This window comes from Rattus norvegicus, chromosome 6, assembly GCF_021556685.1.
Source record: "Rattus norvegicus strain SHRSP/BbbUtx chromosome 6, alternate assembly SHRSP_T2T, whole genome shotgun sequence".
Lineage (NCBI taxonomy): Eukaryota > Metazoa > Chordata > Mammalia > Rodentia > Muridae > Rattus > Rattus norvegicus.
The window spans coordinates 124,789,926-124,814,983 of NC_141539.1; the positions used below are offsets into that span (position 1 = coordinate 124,789,926).

The 25,058-nt window shown below is 45.9% G+C and overlaps 1 protein-coding gene across 33 annotated transcripts in view; it reads right to left on the bottom strand.

The window, feature by feature from the left end:
* Positions 1–25,058, bottom strand: part of Foxn3 (forkhead box N3) — a 381,706-nt gene that overhangs the window by 248,528 nt on the left and 108,120 nt on the right. For 25 of the 33 annotated variants that reach the window (XM_087553380.1, XM_087553407.1, XM_087553384.1 and 22 more), the window contains 1 exon segment: positions 24,673–24,766. The gene's annotated coding sequence lies outside the window, so the exon portion shown is untranslated. 33 annotated transcript variants of the gene reach the window in all.

The following is a 25,058-nucleotide window of genomic DNA, read 5'->3' on the forward strand; positions in this document are numbered from 1 at the left end:
TTTAGAGCTTCTGGATCGAAGTTCAACATTTCAAAAAATATTTGGAAGATACAAAGGACCACACATTCAATCTACAACAATATCTCCCATAGAGATGGAGAGGTAGAGGCAGGAGGATCAGAATAACTCATCCTTGGCTACAAAGTGGATTCCAGGCCAGCCTGGGCTTCATGAGACTGTCTCAAAAAGAAGGAAAGCTGGTTGTGGCAGCCCATGCCTTTAATCCCAGAACTCAGGGGCAGAGGCAGGCAGATCTCTGTGAGTTCGAGGCCACCCTGATCTACATAGTGAGTTCCAGGCCAGCCAAGCCTACATAGTGAAATCCTGTCTCAAAAACAAAACAAAAAATAGCATAAAAAGAAGGCATGATGTCATGTCCCAGCACCAAAGAAACAGACGAGGTCAGATGCTTCGGGCCACATCTTCATGTTCCCATTCCACCTGGCACACTCTGCGGTAGGGGTGTTTATTATTCAGCACCTCCCCTCCTTAGGTCTCAGCTGAAGGGTATCCCCTACCCTGGGATCTCTTCTCCTCCTACCAGTACCCAGACCAAGAGCCACTCTTGTAGTGGCTTGAATATGTTTGGCCCATAGGAAGGAGCACTATTAGGAGGTGTGGCCTTGTTGGAATAGGTGTGGCTTTGGGGGAGGAAGTGTGTCACTATGTAGGTAGGCTTTGAGGTCTCTGAGGGCTCAAGCCCTGCCCAGTGGGGAAAAGAGTCCCTCTTGGCTGCCTGTGGAAGACAGACTCTCCTGGCTGTCTGTGAGGAGAGAAGACAGTCTCTCCTGGTTGCCTTCAGATCAAGATATAGAACTCAAGCTCCTTCTCCAGGATCACATCTGCCTGGATGCTGCATGCTTCCCACCATCATGATGATGGACTGAACCTCTTATACTGTAAGCCAGCCCCAATTAAATGTTTTCTTTATCAGAGTTGCCTTGGTCATGGTGTCTCTTCACAGCAACAAAACCCTAACTAAGACAACTCCCAAAACTTATTAGCCTGCTACAGTCCACCAGCCAGACCCACAGACCAGCTGTGTGTCCTTGATGATCCAGACACCATAGCACAGTGACCTCAGTCAACTGTATGCTCGGTATCAGGGTCCACATCAAGGGACCATGTCTTAGTCCACAGCGCTTGAGGGATCGTTTCAGAATGAATCACCAGTGTGCTAATGATTTCAAGAAGAAAGTTCAACTGAACGTTGATGCTGGAACTGATATCATTCATCGCGTCTGGACTGTAAGAGATCATGTGAATCCTGTAACTGTCTCGAGGGTAGGAGGCAGGTGACATCACCAGTACTGGTGTGGTCAGAGGATTGGCCAGCAGCAGCTGTCTGGACAGACACTGAAAGGTGAGTCAACTTTAGACAGAGGAAGTACTAAGTAAGGCAAAGGAGAGAGGGGCTAGCAACACACAGGAAACCCTATGTAACACAAGGCACCTACAGTCCTAGGAAACTGGTGACCCAAGTGGTGCCCTATGGTCCCAGCACTGACTCAGAGGGATGTTCCACACCTATGAGACACTAGTCCCGGCAACCAGCTTTCTGGCCAGTGAAATAAGATTTTAAAACATTAATGTTTTGTCTAAGATTTTATTGGTGTGAACACAACTCTTAAAAAGGACATTTAATTGGGCATGGCTTACAATTTCAGAGGCTCAGTCCATTATCACCATGGTGGGAAGCATGGCGGCGTGCAGACAGACATGGTGCTAGAGAAGGAGCTGAGAGTTCTACATTTTGATCTAACAGCAGCAGAAGGGAACTGTCTCAACACTGGGCATTGCCAGAGCATATATACGAGACTTCAAAGCCCACCTCCACAGTGACACACTTCTTCCAACAAGGTCATGCCTACTCCAACAAGGCCACATCTCCTAACAGTGCCGCTCGCCATGAGCTGAAGCATTCAAACACATGAGTCTATGGGTGCCATACTTGTCTTAGTTAGGGTTTCATTGCTGTGAGTGGACACCATGACCAAGACAACTCTTACAAAGAAAACATTTAATTGTGGCTGGCTTTCAGTTTGAGAGGTTCAGTCCATTATCATCATGGCAGGAAGCATGGCAGTGTGCAGGCAGACATGGTTCTGTAGGAGAAGTTAAAGTTCATCTGGATCCAAAGGCAGCCAGAAGAGGACTCCAATTCCACATCAGGTGAAGTTGGAGCATAGGAGGTTTCAAAGCCCACCTACACAGTGACAAACTTCTTCCAACAAGGGCCATACATCCTCCAATAAGGCAACACCTCCTTATAATTCTCTATGGCCAAGCATTGAAAAACAAGAATCTATGGGGGTCATTTCTAGTCAAACCACCACATGTTTGGATTCATAAATATTTACTGATCATATACTGGGAAACTGAATTCTTGGTCACTGGAGGAAAGTTTAGAAGGTTGGGAGGCTATTTAAAATTAATTGGATCAGGCATGATGGAACACTTCTTATTGCCAGCCCTTAGGAGGATCAAGGCCATTTTTAGCCAAACTTAGTAACAGGCATGGAGGCTCACATTTTTTTTAAAAAAAGAAATTATTTATTTATTTCAGGTATAGGATACATTGTACCTGTCTTCAGACACACCAGAAGACGGTATCAGATCCCATTACAGATGGTTGTGAATTACCATGTGGTTGCTGGGATTTGAACTCAGGACCTCTGGAAGAGCAGTCAGTGCTCTTAACCACTGAGCCATCTCTCCAGCCCAAGGCTCACATCTTTAGTCCCAGCAGTAGAGAGGTAGAAGCAGGCTGACCTCTGTGCTTTGGTGATCAGCCGGGTCTACCTAGTGAGTTCCATGACAGCTAGTCATGGAACTAGGACACAGTGAAGTCCTATCTCAAACAATCAGACACACGAATATAACCAAGGACATTCTTAGCTACATAACTAGTTTGAGGCCAGCCCGAGGCACACGAGTTCCTATCTCTAACTAGATCAAAAACTAGACTTTAAGGGAAAATCAGGGGTTTGCCACACCGAGAGCCCCTTTATGGTAGAAGAAGCCACTGTGAAGCACTCTCTGATTATGCAGATAGAAGCCAAATCCTTCCTCTTCCGCAGAGTAGGGCTGACTAGTGGTCATCCAAGACCAAGCACATCTAGGCTAATGCTGTCAAAGTCATCTTATGAGGGGTACAGTTCCGTCATAATTTCCTTTTGCCCTCCTGCCTTCCTACACATGTCTGGAAGAGAAATCAGGTTCATTATCCAAATTTCCAATTGCTGATTGATGCTGGATGGCCTACCCCACTGTGGGCAGCAGCATCCCTAGGTAGGTGAGCCAGGCTGTGTAAGAAAAGCAGCTGAACCAGTCAGAGGAAGCAAGCCAGTAAGTGTCTCCTCTGTGGACTCTGCTTTAGTTCCTGCCTTCGGGTTTCTAACCCGGAAGATGATATAAACCCCAATCTGGTTTTGGTCAGTGTCTTATCACAGCAACAGACAACCAACTAGGGCATGCAATAAGTCAGCAAGACAGCGATTAGAGAGAGAGCAGGCTTCCTGTTTTGTTTTATTTTTATCATTTTATGATATATCATTATTAATATATATAACAATACATTATATATATATTATGTTTATTATATTTACTTAATTACTCTGTGTGTACACAGGCATGCCACAGCATAAACGCAGAGGCCAGAGAACAACCTTCGTGAGTCAAATCTCTCCTACATCGTGGGTATCGTGAACTTAACTTGGGATATCAAGCTTGGTGGCAGCCCACTAAGCTGCCTCACTGGTCCCCGGCTTGGTGTTTTAGACAAATTCTTGCAAGAACTAACAAGAATCTTCGGACAACTAGTTCTTTCTGAGGGCAGTGCCCTCAATGACCAATGTTCCTTGCCTGAGCCTCCGCCTCTTGGCCTCTTCCCATGTCAGTGTTGTTACACCGAGGACCAAACTCAACACTCTGTAGAGGTAACACTCGAACCTATCAAGCCACAGCATAGTGCCTGACGAAAAGCACATTAGCTTTCATTCTTGGTATCATCATTGCTGGTGTAGGTAATGACCATGAAGGTAGAAAGCCCTAGTCCAGGGTGCAGCCCGCTGAAGCCTGCTCACAACTTCTAAGCACAAACAACTATCACTTATCCTCCTCCGGCTGGCCCTCCCTCTCCTAATGTAGGCAGAAGAAAGTAAAGGGGGTGGTCCCTCGAGACAAGGTGTGTTCCAACAGAGGAGGGTATGATCACAGTGCCATGCTTGGGCAAGTTATAACACCGGGCCTAAGGACAAGGGCCAGCTGGCTAGGAGCACGGCTTTGTTCTGCATCATATAAGAAAGAGGGCTGAGTACATGCTCCACAAGTCAACCAGGAGCATCTAACATGTAAGGGTTCGTTTAGAAGGTTAGGCTCAATATTCTCTCTTTAAAAACTATTATTTGCTTATAACTTTTAAGTACAAAAAATTAAAAGAGAATCTTAACAGAACTTGATTCCACTGCCTAGGAATGTTGGGCTCATGTCAGGGTCTGATGAAAAGGAGTCACACACACACACACCCTCAGAATAAGGAGCAGAGACAGGAACGCATGAAAATAAATTTTCCTTCCCTCCTGCCTTGAATCCTTTGTCCCTCTAAGTACCCCCTTCTCCTCTCCTTTTAACAACAGGGTCTGTTATACCTTAGACTGGCCTTGAACTCTCCATTAGTTAGATCTATGATCAGTTAGAACTAGCTCTGGTAGTTCTGTTGCTGCTGCAACTTGCAGAAGCAGGAGTTTATTTTGGCGTAGGGCTCCAGGGGAAGAGTCCCTAATGGTGGAGAGGCTCGACCACAGGTATCCAGAGCAGGAGGCTGAGAGAGAGCATCTTCAATGGCAAACACAAAGCAGGAAGGGTGAACCGGAAATGGGAGGGGGTACAAACTCCTTCAACCCACCACAGTAGCCAGAGATGACCTTGTACTCCAATCCTCCTGACTCCACCTCTGAGAGCTGAGATTACAGGGTCATTCTGCCATGCCTGGTTTTATGTGGTACTGGGGATTAAATCCAGGACACTGTGTGTACTAGGCAAGCATTCTACTGACTAAGCCATAGTCTCGGCCCCACTTTTTCTATTGTGAACCTTGCCAATAATAATAGTCATTAAAAAAATATGAGAAGGCTGGAGACATTGCTCAGCAGTTTAAGAAGACTTGCTGCTCTTCTGAGAACCTGGGCTCAGGATCCAGCACTCGCAGAGGGCATCGCAGAGCTCCTGTAACTTTAGCTCCAGGAGATTGATGCCCTGCTCTGGTCTTCTTGGACACAAACAGAAAGACACACGCACAGAGACACACAGATACAGATACAGACAAACACACACGGACACATACATGTGCACACACAGGGACACACACACAAACACACACATACACAAGACGCATACTCGAGTGCATGCACGCACATACAAACAGGCACACACATACATGCACACGGATACAAACTCAGTGTGTGGGCTCTGAGAGTTTGTAGCCCCACCCACTTCCTGTTCACTCTTCTTGCTTTGGTTTTACATTTGAAGTTATGATCTTTCAGCATACATACAGTGTACATACAGACACATGCACACACCAACAGACTGAGACACACACACAGTAGTAGTAGTAATAGTAGTTAGTAGTAGTAGTAATAGTAGTTAAGAGTAGTAGTAATAGTAGTTAGTAGTAGTAATAGTAGTAGTAGTAGTAATAGTAGTTAGTAGTAGTAGTAATAGTAGTTAAGAGTAGTAGTAATAGTAGTTAGTAGCAGTAATAGCAGTAGTAGTAGTAATAGTAGTTAGTAGTAGTAATAGTAGTTAAGAGTAGTAGTAATAGTAGTTAGTAGTAGTAATAGTAGTTAATAGTAGTAGTAGTAGTAATAGTAGTTAGTAGTAGTAGTAGTAGTAGTAATAGTAGTTAGTAGTAGTAGTAGTAGTAGTAGTAGTAGTAGTAGTAGTAATAGTAGTAAATCTTCAAATCTAAGTCATATATGTGTGGATATGTATGTGTGGATATCCCTGTTTAAAAAAACTATAAATATGGATCCCACCATTTCACCCTCTTTTCCAGCTGTTGTGATAAAATACCGTGACAAAAGCAACCTTAGGGAGAAAGGGTTTATTTAGGCCACAGTTTTGTGTTACAGTCGATCACTGCCAAAGAGTCACAGAGGCATGGGCTCAAAGGAGCTGGTCATATCACCGTCAAGAAGCAGAGAGCCAGTGGATGATGCTGCTCAGTTCTCTCTGCTTTGCATTCAGTCCTGGATCCCCCGCCCACAAATAAGTTGGCTTTTCACACATCCATTACTGTAATCTCAACATTCTCCCACAGGCATGCACAGCGAGCGACTCTTCTCCCAGGTCATTCTAGATTCTTCCCAAGTGACAATTAGTGTGGGCCGTTATGCCTACTAAGGAACATTCTGACCCCAGCATGCCTGCTAAGACTCTGAGAGGGTTGCACAACCTCACTATGCTTTAATCTGTAAAACAGGGCCAGATGACTTGACACAAACAACAGTGGACATATGAAATGCCCTGAAGACTGTGTACTCAAGGCCTAGTCCATCCCCAGACTGTGATACTGGTGGTAGTTGACAGAACCTTTAAGAGCTGGACCAAGTAGAAGAAAGTGAGGCCATCTGGAGCAGTCCCAATGAAGGAGACTTTGGGGAGTCTACTCTTCCTCTCATTTTTTTTAACTCTCCATGCACTCCCGGTGATATGCTATCTCGCCACAGAAGCAACAAGGGGGATCCGCCATGGATTAAAGGCTCCAGAACCATGAGCCAAAATAAAACTGTCCACTTTCTAAATGTTCTTAGGCCTCTGTTGACATGGTTATGTAAACTGGGGGGTTACCATACCTAAGGGCTCACACATACCAGGCGAATGTTTCTCGAAGGAGTTGAGTCCTAGCCCATCTTAGATATTTCTTATAGGAATGGAATAGTGACTGGACAACATGTAAGAGTTTTAGAATGCAGATGGCCCTCAGCACATTGTATTCTTCTTATTTCTTATGTCCGTGGACCCTTTCCATCTCGTCCTATTAGACGCTACACGGTGGACCAGGACAAAGCCCTTGAGCTCTGAGCTGTCCCTGCAGATGGAGACTGAGGGCACATCCATTTACCCTCACTATTACAGTCTGAAGAAAAACATCCCTTGGGTATATTTCGAAGGGTGAATGAGCTTGCTCCGTGTGTGCACTCCCAAGACACTCTGCTAGGATCCTCCGAGGCAAATACTGAGTGAGGGTGCTGATACCACAGCCAAACCTGAGAACTAGATAGTCTCAGGCTCTATGCACCAGGAAAGAGCAAAGCCCCCTGGGGAGCCTGCCCTCTTCCTGATGGGTAAGCCTGGAGCTCTTCTCTGCCTAGGTTCAGGCAACGGTCTCCCAGGAGCCCAAGAAACAAGAAGTTCTTGGCCCAGACCTGGAGACTGCAAAGTTGCTGCCTGCAGCTAACAGATAAAGAAAGCCTGGCCTCCAAATGGCCTGAGGTTCGAGGTTATTTTCCATAGGTTTCTATTATCTGGTCTCCGTTTGGACTCCCAGCCAAGTGGCTCTTGGGAATAAGGACAAGGACAAGAGTTTCCATTTCTCTTCTGTCCCCTCTGGAGCGGAATCTAGACTTTTTAAAGTAGAAACTAAGGCTCCTCACGGAAAAGATCAGTCTGCTTCAAGTAAGGTACCTGCAGGGTGATCCCTAACCACTCCCTGTGTGTGAATGGTGCAGGAGTTTGTAGAGAAGCAGTGGAGAGAAAGGGGAGAGGGAGCAGAGTCTGTCTCAAGGAGTATAAGGTCAAGGTCCTCTACTCAGGCACTGTGGGCCTCAGATAAATCCACCCACCATCTAACTCTCTGTCTCCTCCTAAAGGGTGGAAATGACTCTTTCCCTGGTCTGTCCCTACCCTGGCACAGGGTAACTGAAGCTGTGGGCTTTATTTATTTATTTATTTTAAAAGATTTGTTTATTTTATGTGAGTCCACTGTCACTCTCTTCAGACACACCAGAATAGGGCATCGGATCCCATTACAGAGGGTTGTGAGCCACCATGTAGTTGCTGGGAATTGAACTCAGGACCTCTAGGAAGAGCAGTCAGTGCTCTTAACCACTGAGCCATCTCTCCAGTCCCCGACTGTGTGCTTTATAAGCAATGGAGTTTTACGCTAGTTGGTGGTTGTAGAGGCTTAGAAATCTAAAAGTACAGTGGTGGGGAGTTTACGATAACATTGCGGCAGAAATGAACCGCAAGCATGTGCAAAAGGAAACGCACAATACATAAGCCATAGAGCAGGCTCTGTGGGACAGAACGGTGGCTGAAGAAGCACAAGCACCTGAGTTTGCATCCTTAGAACTGGGGCATGGTAGAGCGCATCATAGCCCTGTGGCAAGATAGGAGGCAGAGACAAACAAACAAACAATGACAGTCAAAAAAAAAAAAATCCTTAGAAGTTTCAGGCCAGCTAACATGGTATACATGACAGCATACAATAAAGAGACACTGTATCAAACCAGTTGAAGGGCAAGGACTAACACCTAACGTTGTCCTCCAACCTCCACATGCATGTTGTACATACACACACACACACACACACACACACACACACGCACCCATGAACGCACACACTAATGCACACACGCATTCAAGCACACACACTGAGTCTCCCTTGACAACTAACCTAGTCTCCTAAGAGTGGGGCTCCTTAGACAAAAACATTCATTCCTCTCAACCTCACTGCCTCCTGTGGACCCAACGCTCTGATTGGCACAATTCAATTTCAACGCAGGCTTTGGAGAGGACCAATGGCACTCAAACCACGGTGGCGTCTGCTTTGCTGAGCGTGCAGGACTGTTCTGAGCAAGGCTGGTGCGCACACAATGGTGCCCTGCAGAGACCGTGAAGTGCAAGCCAAATGGATAGTTATGCTAAAAGCCGGTGAGCTGGTTGGTGGCCACTGGCTTTCACACAGGATGGATACTTCTCAAAGCTGCATCTTCAGCCACACAGGCAAGGCCTACCTCTGCTTTGAGGGACTTCTGAGGTCATCTACCTCCTGCAGGAGCACATCGGAACAAAATCGATCATCATGACCCAGGCGAGCCGTATTGTCAGTTGTGCAAAAATCCATTTCGCAAGCATTTGTTTACGCACCAACTCAGCCAGGTGTTCCGCAACCCCTCATCCACTTGGCAGAAGCAGGAGGCACTGTCCTACTTAGCAGGTTTCACAGACAGGGCACACACTAGAATGCCACACAAAGCCAGGTCTTGAGAACGGCACCACCATACAATCCCAACTCGTTCTCCACGACGTTGTGAAAAGAACACTTTAAGTTCTGCTAGGCCTTTGTCACGGAAACCACTATGCTGGTTGTCCCAAGGCCTGTACAAGGTTCCTGTGCTCCCTACCTGCACTTTGAGACTTTAGGCAGATTATTTTGGCTCCCTGGGTTTAACGTATTCCTCTACAAAAGAGGACCAGAAAACAATTCACAATGTAGCTGCCCTAGCAATGCCAAGCTTAGGTCTTGTTGTCTGGAGGTCATCTGTTTCTTGTTTTTTCTCTTTGTCTTTTTCTTTCCTTCCTTCTCTGTCTCCCTCCCTCCTTCTTCCTTCTTCTGTTGTTGTTGCTATGTGTTTTTGTTTGTTTCAAGGCAGGGTTTCTCTGTGTAGCCCTGGCTGTCCTGGAACTTGCTCTGCAGAGCAGGCTGGCCTCGAACCCAGAGATCCACCTGCCTCTGCCTCCCAAGTCTGGAATTAAAAATGTATGCCATCATGCTTGGCTTTCCGTGTTTCTAATCCAACTCCAGGCCTCATTCCAGATGACTGGCTCAGTTTAGCAAAGGGAGGCCATTTTATGTGGATGAAATTCCTTTGGGGACTTGAAGGATATACCAAAAGGCCCGATAGGACTCATTATGCCAACAACATGAAACCGTGGAACTAGACCCAAGCATCTGGTTCTAATCAGGCTGCCCTAACAAGGGCCTTGGATGAACATGGACTCACAGATCTGTGGCAGAAACAGGCTGGGAATGTGGCTCCAGGGGAGCATATTGCCTAGTGTACAAAGGCAGTGGTTTCTATCTTTGGCACTCCAAAAGGAAATGGAGTAAGAATTGCTAAGGGGCTATACCTCAGTGGTACAGGGCTTGACCACTACCAATGAGATCCTAGGTTCAATCCCCGGTGATGGAACACAAAGGATGGAGGGAGGAAGGGAACTGAGCCAAGGAAATGGAAACTTCCCTGATCCTTTCACACGACTCAACTGTAGTACGCACAGACTGGTTGATGCCCAAGCCAAGTGGGGCCTGTTCTCATATGAAGAAACGTACTTAGGAAAATAAAACAGAGGAGAAAAAAGAAACACCAGGACAGTCAGTGCACTGTGGATATCCACAATGGGAGACTAAGGAACTACAGATCTGAGAGGTGTCTGCCTAGCTGGCTGGAAGGGGAAGCTGAAGAAGGCCACATGACATTTTAGATGAATACAGAACATGACAAATGTTCCTCTCACGGCTTACACATGCGTGAGATCAGACCTAGGCTTCCCATTGGTTGAGTCCTGGGGGGTGGGGGGGGGCAGAACTAGAGAGGTAAAGTGCCAGGTCCATTTTCTCTGAAAGGATATAACACATTCTCTCCTCAATTCTAACCAGTTTTTATCTGTTTAAGAAGATCTCCCCTTACCACAAGAGTCAGCCATCTGCAACATAGCCAGGAGCAGGGTATGAGTAGTTGAGGTTCCAGAGGACAAAGCAGTTATCCAGATAACTATACACTTCAGCAGATCCTTGCTGGTTCTGTGTTCTTTTGAGTAGTCTGTAGTTGCTTTCTAGGTAGTTCTGGGCACAGCACTGAAGGCCTAGATTGTAGTCAACGCAGGGCTATTTAGAAATACCTCAGCTCTTGTTTGTAAGCATCTGGTTAAATTACATTCCCCCTCCTACCCGAAGTTGCCAATCCACGTGACTAGCTTTTGATTACTAAAATGGGAGTGGAAGTGGCCTATCATTAGATGGCTTTAAAAAATTATTTATTTATGTACTATTTTTAAATGTAGGAGTTCTCTGTCTGTAAGTACAGCCAGGAAGATATCGGATCTCTTTAGAGGTGGTTGTGAACCCCTGTGTGGTTGCTGGGAATTGATCTCAGGACCTCTGGAAGAGCAGCCAGAGTGCTCTTAACCACTGAGCCATCCCTCCATCCCCAGATGACCAACTTTAAGAATCACCAGGGATGGGGTTGGGGATTTACTCAGTGGTAGAGCGCTTGCTTGCCTAGCAACCGCAAGGCCCTGGGTTCGGTCCCCAGCTCTTAAAAAAAAAAAAAGAATCACCAGGGATAGGAATGTCCCACATGCCTTGGCTTTCTGTTGCCGTGATAACACATGACCAAAAGCAATTTGAGGACGAGAGGGTTTATTACATCTTATACTTACAGGTCATAGTATATCCCATAGAGAAGTCAGGCAGGAATTCAGGGTAATAACTTGGAGCATGAAGAACCCTGCTGCTGGCTTGTTCCCTCTGGTTCACGTAATCCAGCTTTCTTATGCAACCCAGGACCTCCTCCCCAGTGGTAGCACCGCCCACAGTGGTCTGGGCTCCTACATCAACCAGCAATCAGGACAATACCTACCCCCACACACGGCTGGCCTCAGGCCACTCTCATATGGTCAAGTTCTGAAGACTGCCTCTTCCTACATGGCTTTTGGTTGTTATCAAGGTGCCAATCGGATGTCTTGATCTAGGAATAAGACCAAGAATAACACGGAGCATGGTCCTTGAAGGACCGTTCTCAGTAGACAAGCAGAGTGTGCAAGAAAGAAAAACGCATCATTTTATAGCACTGAATTTGGGACATTGCCTATCACCTCAAGATCTAGCCAAGATGGAGCTGTACACGTGCCCCATGTGACCGTCAGGAAGTGACCTTCTTTCAAATGGGAACTTCACTGTGACATCCTCAACAGCGTTGATGGAGACCATGTACCCCCAGGGTTCCAGTGCAGAGAACTCAGCTGTTCATTAAAGGTGTGAGCACAATTTTAATTAGGAATAGTTAAACGTGTTTCAAAAGGTAGATCACAAAATGGAGCTCTAGAAACTCCCAAAAACCTGCTCTATGAAGCTTCCACTACTGAGCTGAGAAAAGACATGGCCGGATGAATGATCAGCCATCAAAAACCTGCTCAGGACGCAAGGTCCACTAGTGGGTGAGAAAGGCATAATTCTCACAAAGCCCAACTCTGAGGGGGAAATTTGTCTCCATGGAGCCTTTCATTCCCTCCCTCCCTCCTCCTTCTCTCCCCTCTCCATCCCTCCCTCCTCACCTCTACCCCTCCTTGCCTCCCTCCCTCTTGCCTCCTCTCCCTCTCTCCTCTCCCTCCCTCCCTCACTTTCCTGTTCCCCCTTTCTTTTCTATGTAGCCCAGATTGGCCTTAAATTCAGCACTCCTCCTGGACACAGTGTACACCATCGCCTCTGACCCTCCATGACATTCTTGACCCACATATACACCCATCCCCCCACCCTACTCCCCACCCCGGATGTCAGGCTGCGCTGACCAAATGGCATTCTTCTATTTGCTTAGTTTTCCCCATTCTGCCCACAGTTTGAGAACGCAGTGCCCATCAGTCTGGGTTAGGTGTATTGTTTTAGTCATTATTACTATTTTTTTTTCACTTGTAAATCCGTACAAGCCAGCCATTTTAGCCAGCAAATATCTATACTGTGATCTGTTCTCTCAGGGAGTTAAAATGACCAGGTCAGAGTCCCCATTGCTGAGCCACTAAAACACTCAGAAACAAATACTCGGGAGGGAGGGCTGTGCAGGCAATTGGAGGTCGAGGCCAGTAACCTTCCTACCCACATCCCCACTCTAAACCTTACAATTCACACCTGCATTCCACCTTCTGAAGCTGCCCCGGGCTGACCTCCGCGCATCCTGACATATGTCAAGATTACACGGAGTGTAATAGCCGGTTAAATTATTAATGCAAGAACTGTACAAATAAAAGCATCATGTTCTTTTATATAGCAATAATTATTACTGTAGGCAATGCAAATTGAATAATAAGAACCGTCAGGGAAGTTCAGCGGTAAGCTAACAATTTCAGCGATCAGACCAAACATCTCCGCTTAAGCCGGTTAATGAAATAAAGAGCAGTTGGTTGGCATTTTTTGCTCAGTTAGGCACACAGTCTACAGCCCAGGTAGAGCTAAGAAAGACACGGAGATAGGGTGATATAGGAAAAAAAATGTAGTTATGATGATTTAGCTATACCAAATCCTGAGCAATCTGGACATGACATAAAGTACCTGGGAACTGAAAAATAACATTCATTTGTTTACATAGACATGTTTACATAGACAATTCCACATGTATATATGTTACATGAATTTTCACACGCACACACACACACACACACACACATCAGTCAGTTAATATAAAGAGTAATAGTAATTCTACTAATTCATATTTGAGGATAATGTTATCTAATGTGATAATAAGCCCGAGACTGAGGGCAAACTGCTTGCCTATGCCTGAAGATCCAGGTTCAGTCCCTCATTCCACACTGAGTACAGGGCCAGCATGGGCTACAAGAGAGCAAGCTATGACAACAAAAAGCTACACGGTTTAGACGTCACTGTGAAGCACTGTGCTCCCCATGGCATGGCCGCTCCCCATTCTAAATGAGAGGGTAGCAGGTCCTTCCCTTTTTTACCTGAAATGGGCTCTGACGAGACCCTCCAGGGCCACCTCGTCCTCCAACAGGACTGAGTCCTGCCCAGTTCCACCCCAGTTTATGAGAGACTGGGAAGGAGACAGCGAGTCCCATTCATCAGATTCAACGAACCACTGGGGAGTAATTCAGACCTTCGGTGGCTATTTGGACCCGTTCCCTGCCTCTCTGTTCACCTAGAAAATTATGTGTCACCAGGAGATGGTGTCACTGTGGGGGGGTGAGGGGGGGAGGTTACAGTCAAAGGCTGTTAAATTTCCTAAGCTTCAAGCACAAACAGAACCGAGCTGATACACGGGTTTACCGTAGCTGCTATCAGGGCGGCGATCTCGCAAGCAAACACATTTTGTACTAGGGTCTGACCGTTAAAAGTCCAACTGTTGAGAGGGCATTGGACCAGGGCTGTGGGGGACTGCCCTCCTCCAAGGCCTCCCTCCTCCTTTATTGTCTATGTATCATATTAAGCAGGCCGGTTGAAGGTCACTCTCTTGCAACAGCAGTCTATTTTTTTATATGATTTACTTTTATTTTATGAATTATTCTGCCTGCATTGCATGTCTGCGTGTGAGGGTATCATGTGTGTGCTGGAAATTCAACCCCCGGTCCTCTGGAAGAACAGCCAGTGCTCTTAACCACTGAGCATCTCTCCAGAGGAGACCTAAGACGTCTACTTCAAAATAGCTCTTCATGGTCGCAGGAAGACATTCCTTCTCTGAATTCCAGTTCTGTCCCATTAAAACCATATGTGTGTGTGTGCATGTGTGTGTGTCTGTGTCTACTTATTATATATGCGTTATGTGTGTGTCTATTATATATAGGTGTGTGTCTATTATATATGTGTGTGTCTATTATATATGTGTGCGTGTCTACTTATATATGTGTATCTATTTATTATATATATACATGTATGTCTATTTATTATATACATGTGTGTGTCTATTTATTATATAGATATAGATAGATAGATAGATAGATAGATAGATAGATAGATAGATAGATAGATAGATAGGATCTCATGTAGCTCAGGTCAGTCTATGTTTTTCTATGTAGCTGTGGAGGACCTTGAGCTCCCAACTTTCCTGCTTCTACCTCCCAAGTGCTGGGATTACAGGTTCAACACCACACTTAGTTTATGTGGTGCTAGTGACTGAGCACAGGGTACTCTGCATCCTAGGCAAGCACCCTACTCTGGCTCCGGCTCTAGCCCTGACTGCAGATGCTCTTACTATGCTGATACTATCATTGGCGCCGCTCCAAGCATAGAACCTAGCCCTGAGATTGGGCCCCACAGACTCAATCCCAGATTAACATTCCATTATCCATGGAGGCCCTTCAAATGCATTTACAAGAGATAGAGCATTAATCACGGTGACACAGGAGGACACACGAGGGTGACAGGTACAGCGCAGATCAGCAGGCTGAGCATCATACTGCTCTTGGCAATCAGGGGAATAGCCTCTCTCTGGCGCTGCAGGGGGCAGGATGGCCAGATGTCACCCAGGAGATAAACATGTGAGCGCATAGTCTTAACCCACGGTGCCATGAACAGATGCCCACTCATCAAATACTGCCTGCTCTCCTGAAGCCAGGAAGAAAGTCTTAATTGCTGGCGTGCCTCTAAGACCTGCTAATCTTCCTTTTAATAAGGATAAACCCTGGGCTTTGGGCCTTCAGTAAATGGCAACCTAAGACCGAAAGGTGGCTAGGCAAGGAGACGAGCAGTGTCAGGAAGTGGGAGCAGGAGAGTCAAGGGTCCCCAGATAGAGATCTCACACAGCATGGGACTGCAAAAGCAGTGGTGCCTGGTTTAACCTCAGCGCCGCATTCCTTAGGGGGCATCTCTACAGCATTACTACACCAACCTGCGCGGTCCAGCCTGCCACACACCTAGCCTAGGTAACTGCATACTTCTCATTTCTACACCTCAGGCCTACGCAGAACGCAGAACATTGCCACACTGAGCACTGTAAGCCACAGCTTTCTTGTACGAGTGAGTGGGAGGGGAAGAGGGAGGGAGGATAAAAATGTGGTCATTGTCAAAGGTGGATTTAAGGTATGCTGGCACTGCTTGACCCCGTTACATCATACGACGTCACCGTAGCGTTGGTTCTGAACCCGCAACACAGGCGGCTTGTATCCCACTCGCTGTAGTATCATAGATAGATTTGATTCGTTATATAAAATAAATAAGCACATCCACCTAATTAGTATGCAAACTGCTTTTGCCCTTAATAGGTGATAAAATCCCATTATAACCAGGGAGTTATTTTTAAATGTTTTATGATTTATGAACAGTAACCATTTCCTTTTGTGTACCAAATCTAATTTACTTATATACTCAGGGTCCTAGAATATTCCTCAGGCAAAAAAAGGAGTCACAAGTGGGAAAACTTTAGCTTGTACTGTGAAAGACAAGCACAACAAGCCTTACCCAGGAGAGGCAGATGAGCACAGAAAGAGCTCGGTGAAAACCGGGCAGTAGGAACGCTCAGCTTTAGTGTGACCTTAGGGGACAGGCAATCCATCATGGCCAAGGGGCCATCATGTAGCACATGTGTACAGCCAAGGGGACCGTGTACACTGCCACTTTCTACTTTGCCAAGTATGGACACTGATCTCCACGTTCACGTGCTTATTTTCCTTTTCTCCTAGCCACTCAAATGGGAAGGAGGTCATACTTGAACAGCTTTTTGAATAATTTTCAAAGATTTCTTTGTGTGTGTGTGTGTGTGTGTGTGTGTGTGTGTGTTTCACCTGCACATATGTCTGTGCACCGCGTGCATGCGGTGTCCAAGGGCCCAGAAGTTGGCAATAGATCCTTTGGGACTGGAGTTATAGACGATTGTGAGCTGCCATGTACGTGCTGGGAATCAGACCTGGGTCCTCTGCAAGAGCAGCTGGTGCCCTTAACCTCTGGGTTATCTCTAGCCCTCTGTGCATGTAGGGAGTGTCTATTTCCTGTCAGAAGGTTAGCTCAAGCAGGCACTTCAAGATTCCCCCTGCTTTGCATCCAGGAGGCTCCAAGTGTTCTGGAGGGGACGAAATGTCTGATCTCGCAAGTGTCTTTTCTTTACTTCTTTATTTTGGCAGGGGAGGGAATCAAACCTGAGGTCTTCAATATGTTCTTCTACTGTGCTACCTCTGAGCTACACACACCCCAGACTCATTAGATTTATTACTTACTTAGTTCTTATTTCTCCTTTCACTTACCAATCCCTGCTGGCTGTGGTGGCACATGCCATTAGTCCCAGTCCCCTGGAGGCAGAGGCAGGTGGATCTCTACCAGTTTGAAACCAGCCTGGTTTATACACCCAGTTCCAGGACTAGCAACACCCTATGTTAAAACAGATAAAAGGAATCCCACAGTTCACATGTCCTTATCTTCCTTCAGTGAATCATTTGTGATATGCTTTTTCTCAAGTGTTATAAAGCCATTAGAAACAAAAACAAAAAAGGGCTGGGCATGGTAGCATATGCCTTTAAAACCAGCACTAGGGAGGTAGAGAATGGCGGGTCTCTGAGTTCGAGGCCAGCCTGGTGTACAAAGCGAGTTCTAGGACAGCCAGGGCTGTTACACAGAGAAACCCTGTCTCGAAAAACAAATAAAACAAACAAACAAACAACAAAGCAGAAATCCACACATTTTATAAAGGACTCATTTTCATTTAACCCTTGATAAGAGCATAGCGTATAAACTTTGAACTAAACAATGTCTGACTATACTGGCTGAGAACCTATGAGCAAAGAGAGAGAATGGCCTTCTTTGCAGGCAGGAGTAGCAGGAACAAGAGGCAGACTTCCCTTCCGTGGGTCTTAATCCAGTCCCTAGCCAGCCAGGACCACCAAAGGGAAGCAACTCAAAGGTTCTGAGCCAGAATCAGGACTTGCAGCAACAAAGAAGGATGTAGGTCAGCTTAATTTCCAAGTTCTTAGAAGACAAAGACCACGGGTATGAGTGTGGCCTGCACCGGGCCCACCACTTATCTGTGTAAAGAGACATCTAGTCAAAATGTTTACGATAATATTAAAGAAAACAATGGGAAGAAAAAGAAATCCTGTGACAGGCATAAAAAAAAAAAATCAAATCCCCTTAGTGCTTGAAAATAGCCTAGCTGGTTTCTCCATCCTTGTGAAGGGCTTATAAAGTGATTTAAAGACTAACAGTTGTTTGTTAAATGAATAAGGGAAAGAATTCTCATATCTGATTTGCTATCTTTTGATACATAGAAACAACTGACTTTAACATCTTTTAGAGCAAGTCACATTTAAATTATATATATGTGTGTGTGTATATATGTGTATATATATATATATATATTTAATCTCACAATTTTCCATCTGGCCACATACACTCTCAGGTTACACCAATTAGAAGAATTTTAAGAGCTACCATGAACTAAGTATTTCGTATCTTCTGAGCAGCATGTTAAGTACTTGATGACTTCTTTTCTCGTATGGTCTCCATAAAGTAAACAAGTTGCAGAAATTGCGTCCAAGGTCATCTGGCCAGAAAGCAGAAGGGAGGAGTCCCAGGATGTATTAGTTACTTGTCTGTTGCTGTGACAAAATACCTGACAAAGGCAACTCCGGGAAGGCAGGGTTTGGGGGCTCACACTGTGAGCATAGGGCCAGTGGAGGAAGGGAAGCCACGCTGGTAGGGGGAGGCAGGTGGCTACATTGTATCCAAGGTCAGTGTTTGTGCTTTAGCTTCTTCCCCCTATTTAATCAGTCTGGGTCCTCTGCTCTTAAAATGGCATCCTCTATATTTAGAGTGGGTCTTCCCACACCAATTAACCTAATGTAGAACCTTCCTGGAAGACATGCCCAGAGGTTTGTTTCTATGGTGATTCTAAATCCCACCCCCCACCCCCAAAGTTGACAAACTAGATTAGTCATCACAGAGAGTAACAGTTAAAGGTTATGTCTGGATCCCCTCACTGCTTTAGACTGGGATCTTAGGACCACTCCCTAAAACCAACCTTCACACAACTTTTCAGACCTACGGACCTACGTTTGGTTATGTCGATTAAACCCAGACCCCCTCCCCACCCTGCCTCCCCTCCCCCACCCCCCTTTCCTGGAAGCCAGGGTTGTTTTCATTGAGTCTGACAATCCCATTTGGCCTCTAAATCTTGTCCATGGCTCTAGAACACCCCAGAAACGCTGTCATTCTGCTCTACCTGCCTCTGTCCCCAGCATGAGCACAGTTCCAAGACGCCCTGGGGTAAACCAAAAGGCAGATCTTTGATGGGCTCAAAATAAGCTGTCCAGAATGCTCCACCCTTCAGCTGGAGCTAGAGATGGCAAAGAGACAAGTGGAATCTGCCCCCGGTCACTCTGCTGCTGTCTTATTCTGTGACTCCCATGGCCCTCAAATTTCTTGATATGTATCTTATAAATTCCCATCTCTTCCAAATGATGGGGACCAGCAAACATGAGAGTCAAAATGCTTTCTGAACAAATCAAATTGCTTCTAGAGTAAAGATGTTAGATGCATTCTTTGGAAGGGTGCAGGGTTTGGAAACTGTAGCCAGTATTCACCAAGCCCAAGCCTCCAGCCACTCTGTTTGGTGTGTGTATGGTTTATTATGAATCAAACACTCCCAGGGAACACCTGGAGTCCTTACTGAAGGTACAGACAGGGCAGACAGCAGGCACGTGGCCCGGAGGTCTCAGAATCAGATCTCAGGAGAATTCTGTAGCCTGGGCTTTATTTTTTTTTCCATCTTTATTAAATTGGGTATTTCTTATTTACATGTCAAATGTTACTCCCTTTCCTGGTTTCCATGCCAACATCCCCCTAACCCCTACCCCTCCCCTTCTATATGGATGTTCCCCTCCCAATCCTTCCCCAATGCTGCCCCCCCCAAGACTCCTGTTCACTGGGGGTCCAGTCTTGGCAGGACCAAGGGCTTCCCCTTCCATTGGTGCCTTACTAGACTATTCATTGCTACCTATACGGTTGGAGCCCAGAGTCAGTCCATGTATAGTCTTTGGGTAGTGGCTTAGTCCCTGGAAGCTCTGGTTGCTTGGCATTGTTGTTCATATGGGGTCTCAAGCCCCTTCAAGCTTTTCCAGTTCTTTCTCTGATTTCTTCAACGGGGGTCCTATTCTCAGTTCAGTGGTTGCTGCTGGCATTCGTCTCTGTATTTGCCGTATTCTGGCTGTGTCTCTCAGGAGCGATCTACATCCGGTTCCTGTCAGCCTGCACTTCTTTGCTTCATCCATCTTGTCTAACTGGGTGGCTGTATATGTATGGGCCACATGTGGGGCAGGCTCTGAATGGGTGTTCCTTCTGCCTCTGTTTTAATCTTTGCCTCTCTATTCCCTTCCAAGGGTATTCTTGTTCCCCGTTTTAAAGAAGGAGTGAAGCATTCACATTTTGATCATCCGTCTTGAGTTTCATGTGTTCTATGCATCTAGGGTAATTCAAGCATTTGGGCTAATAGCCACTTATCAATGAGTGCATACCATGTGTGTTTTTCTGTGATTGGGTTACCTCACTCAGGATGATATTTTCCAGTTCCATCCATTTGCCTAGGAATTTCATAAAGTCATTGTTTTTGATAGTTGAGTAGTATTCCATTGTCTAGATGTACAACTTTTTCTATATCCATCCCTCTGTTGAAGGGCATCTGGGTTCTTTCCAGTTTCTGGCTATTATAAATAATAGCTATGAAAACAGTGGAGCACGTGTCTTTGTTGTATGTTGGGGCATCTTTTGGGTATAAGCCCAAGAGAGGTATAGCTGGGTCCTCAGGTAGTTGGGTTTTGTTTTATATTTGGGTTTCATTTATGACTGAAGCATGACTTTCTCTGATAATACGTAACTCGTGGCTAATACTAATTGCCTAATTTTAATTATATTTGACTTCCATCACACATGTTGTAAGCAAGCCATCAGGGCACCAACCAGGGCAAGGGATCTGTGACTGTTCTAAGAGTTTTAGTGTCTGAGTATTTTACCATCCCCAAATCACAGGGCTCCAGCCGGCCTCTCTTGTCCTTAAAAAAAGGACTCGAATAACCAGTAAATCATAGAGAAGCACACAGGTCCAACCCTTGCACCCTGTAACCTCCGGTCAACTTTGTTTCCTCAAGCAGCAGCCTCCATTTTGAACTTGTCTCTTTTTTTGCTCTCTGGACTCTCTCATTTTCTCCACTCTATTCATTCAGGGGAGGGGGGCACGGACCCATAAACATCATTTCACATTCTGAGCAATTCGCTATAGGCAACTACACCATTACTTTGTACAAATAAATTTACATAAATCATTATTAGGATGCTCTATGTTGGCAACACTATTTGGTTCCCAGAGCACAAATTAAATGCATGCTTAAAGTGGAATATTTTAAAGTTATTTCTATATTGTTCCTGAGACAAGATTAGAAATCTCTACCTAGCTTTTCTCTCAGAACGGGAGCATTTTCTTTTTGTTTATACATCTCCAAGGCAGGTGTGTGATATCCTAGGGGTGGGTTTCTTGAAGCAAGCAGCGCGAGCTGACTGCCACGTGTGGCTCCGTGTTCAGCTTTTGGTCCTTCTGACCTCATGAGTTTGGTTCGGACCGCTCACCAGGAAGGATCCAGGGAAGGGACGGCATGGTCTTGCATTTTGTTGAGCAGCCTTTTGTTTAATAGGCTTTTGTTCTGCAGGCTGTCCGGTCTGTGCTGACTGTGGTTAAGCCCTTTATTCACATAGGCTCATATGCAGCCCAAGCTGGTTCGGAACTTCACCATGTAGCCAACGAGGATATCCAGTTTATATGTTGTACTTCAGGCTGAGCCTAAGACTTTAATAGGCTAGGCAGGCACTCTACCAACCAAGGTCTACCTCCAGTCCCCCGACACACTTTTCTATTTCATTTATTTAATCTTTTTAAAAACAAATTTTTTTAGATTTGTGTATGTGTGTGAACCCGCATCAATGTCTGTGCACGTGTGTGCAGAAGCCAGGAAGCCAGGACAGAACATCCAGGCAATGGAACCAGAGTTACGGGCAAGTCCTAAGCCTCCATGAAGGACCCGGGAACTGAATCCTGTCCTCTTCAAGAGTAACAAGTGCTCTTTTCGTTGTTGTTTGTTTGTTTCAAAACAGGGTCTCACTATGTACGTAGCCCTGGCTGTCCTGGAACTCACTATATAGACCAAGCTGGAACCTAGAGATTCACCTGCCTCTGCTCCCAAGTGCCAGAGTTAAAGGTGTGTGCCACTATGTCTGGCACCCAGTAGGTGCTCTTAGCCATGTATTTCTCCAGCACTGACACAGTCAAACAGTTATTATTTATTATTATTACTGTGCTATTATTGTAAGTGTGTGTGTGTGTGTGTGTGTGTGTGTGTGTGTGTGTGTGTGTGTGTAAGAGGAGAGGAGAAGGCACTCCCACTGTGTGCAAATCATCGTCAGAGAAGAACCTTACAGAGTCAGTTATGGGGGACTGAATTTGAATTTCGGTCATCTGGCTTACATCGTTTGAGAGCAAGTGCCTTCTTTTAAAAACAGATTTATCTATTTATATCAACGTATACAGGTGTTTTGTCTGATTGTCTGTCTGCATACCAGAAGAGGGAATTGGATCCCGTCCAGTTGTACATGGTTGTGAGCCACCCTATGGTTGCTGGGAATTGAACCCTTGACCGCTGGAAGAGTAGCCAGTGCTCTTAACCACTGAGCCATCTCTCCAGCCCCAGGATGCACTCTTTATTCTTACTATGCTACTACAGTCGCCCTTGGCTCAGCCAGTCAGGCCCTCCGACCTCCAGCTTTAACCACAGACTTCACTCCAGTATTATATAATCCCACCAGCTTGGGGGAAAACATTGGCAAAATGAAACTAGCTTACTCATGGTAACCGTGCGACACTTACTTGACTTAAAAACCAAATATTTATTTGCCTTAGAATAAAAGAGCTCATATCTACTGCCAAAGAAAAAGAAGAAAAGTTCCAAGATACAAGGTTTTCGTTCATTTGGTACCCATCTATTCCAACATTTTGGTTATTCCGGGAAGCCTGGTACTTTATGTGAAAGCCACACTAATAGTACATGTAGGTTCCTGAAATGAAATCTCTCCAGTGATGTATTTAGATTTAAGTGAAAGTTACAGAGATACCTGGAAAGTCCAGCTAGAGTGCGACTGATTCCCTCCCACCCCCCTCTTTTCTTTGTTAATCTACTCATTATACCACCAGATTTTCTTAGTGGGGAACGAGTTCCCACATCTCAAACTTTGCAAAAGCATGTATCACACTACTGTTTGGGCCAGGAGACGGCAAACTTCTGCAAAAGGTCAGGTGGTAAATATTTTAAGGTGCACACTCTGCCTATCCAACCTCCTCATTGTAGGGCAAAAGCTGCCTTCATAATGTAGAATGAATGAGGATAGGGCTATGCCCCTGGTGAAACCCTACTTCAGAGACACGAACGTGTCGATTCCATACAGGGTTCCAGCAACACAAGCTGGCTTCGAACTAACTACACAGTGGAGAATGACCTTACACTTCCAAGGTCTTGCCTCAACACCAGGTGCTGGGCTTACCACACCTGGGTTTATTCACTGTTAGGGATGCAGCCCATTAAGTCTCAAATCCTGGGATAAATGGCTTAGGTGCCCATTTAACATACAAATTCAGACCTGGCCTCCAGGTTATCCCAGCATCCCTCAGTCTCTACCTGCTACAAGGTATGACTGGCATCTCCACCCTCTATTCCCCCACCCCCACCTCATCTGCTTGAATCAACTCTCCAGCCCAAGGACTGATCTGTCTGCCCCCCACACAGAGGCCCCTCCCTATATAATCTAGCCATTTGGTTACCTGCCCATTGTTTTAACCTTAGCTTGAAAGTGGCCCCTTTGAAGGTTAGGTACTGGTTTTACACAGTGTCTGTTGCATCCAGGACCTCCTCACGCTGTGGGTAATCCAAAGCACTTTGAGGATGGAGGGGTGAGTTTGCAAGAGAAGAGAAAACAATAGAGACAGGCGGGCAAGCGGGAAAGAACACCAGCCAAAGCTATACAACAGTGGCGCTGTCCCCTGGCAAAGGCCTGGAGGTCACAGGATGGCGGTTTCCCCACCTGGCTAGGACCTTAAGCAGCTCAGGCCTTGAGGAGAGATCTGACTTTGGCTGGGACAGGGGATCAGGGAGAGACAGCTGTGTTTCCCCTGGGCACACTGAGGGCTCGGTCCTGCCTTCCTGCGTAAGCGTCACGTCCCTCTCCTTACTTCTGCCTGGCCGAGTGATCCTCAGAGACTAAGTCATCTGAGACGCTTCTAGCTTCACAGATTCCTCAGTGGTTATTTCAACCTCAAATCTGGAAGTCTGTGGGTTCCCTGAAGCAGAGACCTATACTTACTGCCCGGCCTCCACCCCAAACTGATCCCCACTGTCTGTCACGATGGAGCTGTGGACCTGGCAATCCTGAGTGATCCCTGAAGATGGAAAACAGCCTTGTGCTACCTCATCCCCACCCGTCCTGAGTACAGAAAACAGACACTCAGTAGTCTCCTCTGAACACAACCGGTACAGCAACAGAAGGATGAAGACAGTTCGCACGCACGGCATTCTGGGAAAGGCGGTGATGAACACAGAGGCACTGCTTATTTACCAGTTGTCTCCACATGAAAATTCCCAGCAATGTCCATGTGGTTTCATGGGTCCGAGACACACAGAATTTTAAATAAAGATGTGACTGGAGGTCTTTCCATTATCTTATTGCCTAAATTGGATTGACCACCCTGTCAGTCTATTAGCTTCGTGAACTGATCATTATGAAGATGGGGGGGGGGGGAGCAGCAATGGAGGGAGACACAATCAGCTTGGTATTTGCATTTAAATATAGCTCCGGTTATTTCATTGATTCGATGCAATCTGCTGAGGTTCGGTGGCTGGGGAAGGGCCACGAGAGAGTGTGATTACCTGAGTCAGAATGGGTCCAGGAAACGGAGGTCAGCATCTCTCCAGAAAGGACAAAGGTGCCTTCATAATCACTAGACGACACTTCTAGAGGCTGCTGGAGTAGGGCAGAAGAGAGACAGGATTAGACTAAAGAAGCAGAGAGTCCTCAACGCCACAATTCCTGACCCCAGACAGATGACACACTTCAGTGAAAAGCAGGTTGCCCGAGAGCCTCTCAGTTCCTGGATAGTTAGTGAAGAAGTGAGGCCTTCAGGATGGAGTGGTTTTGAAACTGCTTCTGGGGCACGAGAGGGCCCAGAAATTTGAAAATACATGCCATAGACATTGTGACGTTATTTGATTTGCCACAAAAGCCATCCAGACATCCCTGAGACCATTTTTCTTTT